This window comes from Schistocerca piceifrons, chromosome 2 (genome assembly GCF_021461385.2).
Source record: "Schistocerca piceifrons isolate TAMUIC-IGC-003096 chromosome 2, iqSchPice1.1, whole genome shotgun sequence".
NCBI classification, from domain to species: Eukaryota; Metazoa; Arthropoda; class Insecta; order Orthoptera; family Acrididae; genus Schistocerca; species Schistocerca piceifrons.
In genome coordinates this window covers 133,001,225-133,005,587 of record NC_060139.1, presented here as the reverse complement: position 1 = coordinate 133,005,587, position 4,363 = coordinate 133,001,225, and the positions used below count along the sequence as shown (strand labels likewise).

General features: G+C 45.4%; 1 non-coding gene across 1 annotated transcript; it reads left to right on the top strand.

The window, feature by feature from the left end:
- The first annotated feature begins 3,497 nt into the window (after window positions 1–3,497).
- Window positions 3,498–3,572, top strand: Trnat-ugu. The gene has a single exon. It is a non-coding gene; the product is annotated as a tRNA-Thr (tRNA).
- Window positions 3,573–4,363: the final 791 nt, after the last annotated feature.

Sequence of the window (4,363 nt, the reverse complement as noted above, 5' to 3'; positions counted from 1 at the left end):
ATGGCACTTAAAAACATCTGAAGTCATCAGTCCCCTAGAACTTAGAACTACTTAAACCAAACTAACCTAAGGACATCACACACATCCATGCCCGAGGCAGGATTCGAACCTGCGACAGTAGCAGTCGCGCGGTTCCCGAATGAAGCGCCTCGAATCGCTCGGTCACAGCGGCCGGCTGCAGGCCAAGGCAACATGTCGACACTCTGTAGAGAATGTCTGGTTACAACAGTGCCCGTGAGCGTCATCGTTTTGGTAAACTCCCCCTGGAATGCTGTTGATGAACAGCAGCACAACAGGTCGAATAATCAGACTGACGTACAGATTCGCAATGAGGGTGCGTGGTATAAGCACAAGAGTGTTCCTACGTAGGTCCAGTGTGTAGTATGCAGACGGGTTGGTTTCAGGAGCTAATCTGGCCTCCCCATAACCAACACACCATCATCACTGGCACCGAGACAGAACCAGCTTTCATCAGGAAACACAGCCTCACACACTACCTTTACTGAAAAACACCTACCATATGCGGCAGCGTACCAAATTGTATCATCCTATGATTCAAGTCTTAAACGCCACAAATCTTATGTCGGGGATAATCTTGCGGTTTGCTACACTATGGTACGAAAAGCGGGTTACTATACTTTCAGATACCTAGTTTTCACTACTTTTCCTGGTCAACCAACTACTCACTGTTTTGCAGACCACCTTGCGCTGCCAAAAATCCGTAAATTGCATTCTATTTACAAAAATCCATAAGTGTATTTTGCATGGTTATAGCGCAAAACAGCAGGAAGTGAGTAGTCGGGTAACCTGGAAAAGTAGTTAAAACTAAGTAGTTGAAAGAATAGTAAACCCCTTTTCACTCCTATTTGAGCAGCCAGATCGTAGGATTATCCCCGACATAAGATTTGTGGCGGTTAAGACTTGAATCATAGCATGATGCAGTTCAGTACGCTGCCATGTATGGTACGTATTTTTCTGTAAAGGTGGTGTGTGATGCTGTAGGGTCACCTCCACAGCAGGTCACAGGAGCGAGGAGGCGTTCAAAGTCTGCGTACGCCACAAACGGACATCGCTTCTGATGGTGGGCATTTTTAAACTTTAGAAATTTGTTTTCCTCAGTAGGGACAATAACACGTACCGGTTCTTTGGAAGTGTAATCTACTAGACGCGCTGCTAATAACTTGTCTGAGGAAAAAAAATTGATAAACCCTAAGAAAATATGCTTTAAATAACTATCGGCTGACAACTGGGAGGAAAGTAGTCGGGACATATCTTTCATCCAAACATAACGATAACTGCCTTTCTGCTTATTTCTCTCATCAGAAAGCAGGAGTATGTTTACATGAGTCTTGCGGTTACCGGCATATTTTGAGAAATGTAGGAGGCCAACGACTGTATGCTTGTTCTGCTCATTTGACTTGCGTTTCTCCAGACCATAAACGTGAACCGATATTCCGGTATTCTACGCCTCAAATTTAGGTATGTCCTCGATCTTGACGGGGAAGTTGTACCCCCCGGGGATAATGTTTCTGCGCACTTGTTATTTACTTGTATGCTGCGGATCTTTCATCTAATTTCTCTTGCAAGTTAGGATTGACCATGCAAAACAAGCCTGATCCTTTTTATTTTGCACATCAATGCATGGATTCTTATCTGCTATATATTTCGGTAGCTCGGAACAGCTAGACCCTCCATTTACATGTGTATGGATGTCCAGGTGTAGTATTCAGCTGAGTGCTTTAGCTGACCCTCTAACTTCCGTCTCAGAAAATCGGGACATGAATTCACTAAACCACTCGGCGATTGATGTGGTCCGCGTTATCACGCCATCCCCCCCACCCTCCCCACTCAAAGATAATGAAGACCTATCTCTTCAATGCCAGAGGCAACTTTCGGAGGTGGGGTTGGGGTTTGGGAGGTGTGCTATAGTTCAATATACAGCTCTGCTCCACAATTAATGGCGGGATATCGAAGATCATTGATTACCTTGGGGACCTCCGCTGCCACGACATAAAGGCACGGTCTTAGAACTTCAAGAGGGTAGCTATAGCCTGCTGCCGAATACTCGATTCTCGTGAAAGAGATTCGCTCTTCAAAGATGTGTGCAATCACTAAAAGGACAGCCGGCCGCTGTGGCGGAGCGGTTCTAGGTGCTTCAATTCGGAAACGCGCTGCTGCTACGGTCGCAGGTTCGAATGCTGCCTCGGGCATGGATGTGTGTGATGTCCTTAGGTTAGTTAGGTATAAGTAGTTCTAAGTCTAGGGGACTGATGACCTCAGATGTTAAGTCCCATAGTGCTCAGAGCCATTTGAATATGAATTAAAAGGACGGGAGGAGAAACTTTCGCTAGGAACAGGAGCAGCTCTGTTACTAATAGTACTTATGTCGGCCTGACGCTGCCGGTAGAGGAATGCGACTTTTATTATTGATATAATTGACTGGATTTTAGAAAAGCTGAGTAGTCATAAGCAAACAGGTACTAGGTGTTTTTTGACGCATTTATTCCAAATGGCATGTTTCCTGCTCTGCCCATTATCAGGTTTCCTTATGTAAACAATGTAACAAATAATTAGTTATAAATTTCTTTAAAAACACCAAATGTTAACAAGAAAGCGCAAAATCGAGGTAAATGTCACATTCAATACATACTATTTCCTAGCAAAACAAGTTTGACAATTTGTTCCTTACTCGTACATTCAATGCACTTTTGTAATCCAAACAAATCCTTTTGTAATGTTCGACAAGTCATGTCTTTCCACAACAAAATGTCTTTCTCTACAATTTTGTAAGGTACTTTCTCGTTCTCAGTGCTACTGGGATGTATGTTTTAATGTGCCTATGTGAATGCACACAACATGTATTTTTAGTTGTTACTGGTTACTGATTTTTTGTAAACATATCGGTATCTGCACAGCCGCAGTGCCTTTAGGTGATGCCCTCTTGCACCGCGTGGTTTACCTAGCAAGTGCGAGCGCACTGGAGTAGCAGTTTTCTGTAGTCGTTCTCACGACCAACATTCCCATTTTCCAAGTTTAAATTATATTCCACACCTTTTGGTTCGTGCAGGTATGAGTAACGAACAAACTGTCAGCTCATTTTTTGTCATGAAATAGTATGTATTGGTTCTGACACTTAGTTCGATTTTGCGATTTCTTGTTAACATTTAGTGTTTAAAATAAATATACAACTAATTATTTGTTACATTTTTTACACCAGGAAATGTGATGATGGGCAGAGCCCGAAACATGTCATTTGGAATAAATTCACCAAGAACCAACTGATACCTGGCTTCCCGGCCATTGACCTTCTTGTGCGAACGCACACGCTATGCCCGAACTCGTACGGGACTTGGTAGACTAATCTGCCACGAGTAATGAGTACGATGGGCAAACATCTATTAGGCGCACTACGAATGTAGTGGTGTGGACATGTTGGGAATGTGGATCTCACGGGGAGCGTGCAAGGGATAAGTCCCTGCAGACGCACTATCCACTGTGCCCGCGGTGGCTCAGATGGATAGAGCGTCTGCCATGTAAGCAGGAGATCCCGAGTTCGAGTCCCGGTCGGGGCACACATTTTCAACATGTCCCCAATGAAGTACGTCAGCGCCTGTTTGCAGCTAGGGTGTCCATTTAATTATCATTTCATTCCTAGCGAAGCTGCATGGTCATCCACGGTAACTGTTCTTTCGGGAACAGATACTACCGTCATATATAATACCTGTTTGTTTGCAACTGTTCAGCTTTTCTAAAATCCAGTCAATTATACTAATAATACTACTACTAGAGGGGAAAGAGGTCGATCCCGTTGATGATAGAGTCGGCGAGATGCCGAGGCACACATACCCTTCGCTGAGGATGACGATTCTGACGAGATGAGGAGGAGCTTGTGGCTGCGCTACCGGGACAGGCCGGTGGGAGGATCCTGGCTGGGGCGAGCGCTCCTCATGCTGCTCGGGTGGCAGCTCGTTGCTCCATCCACGGACGCCAGAGGTGCGCTGCGGGGGCAGCGGCCTCTCGCGCTACGACTGGCGGTGTTTCTGCCGGTGCGCGATACGTAAAGATTACTCTGCTATTCACAATAAAGTGCCTGGCAGAGGGTTCAATGAACCACCTTCAAGCCGTCTCTCTACCGTTCCACTCTCGAACTATTTAAACCTAACTAACCTAAGGACGTCACACACATCAATGCCCCAGGCAGGATTTCAACCTGCGACCATAGCGGTCGCGCGGCTCCGGACTGAAGCGCCTATAATCGCTCGGCCACAACGGCCGGCTAAACATTCCAACTACGACTCTCACAATATTTTGCGCGCAACTGTATTTCGAGTAGTTTTGTGATATACGAGGTGCATTCAAGTTC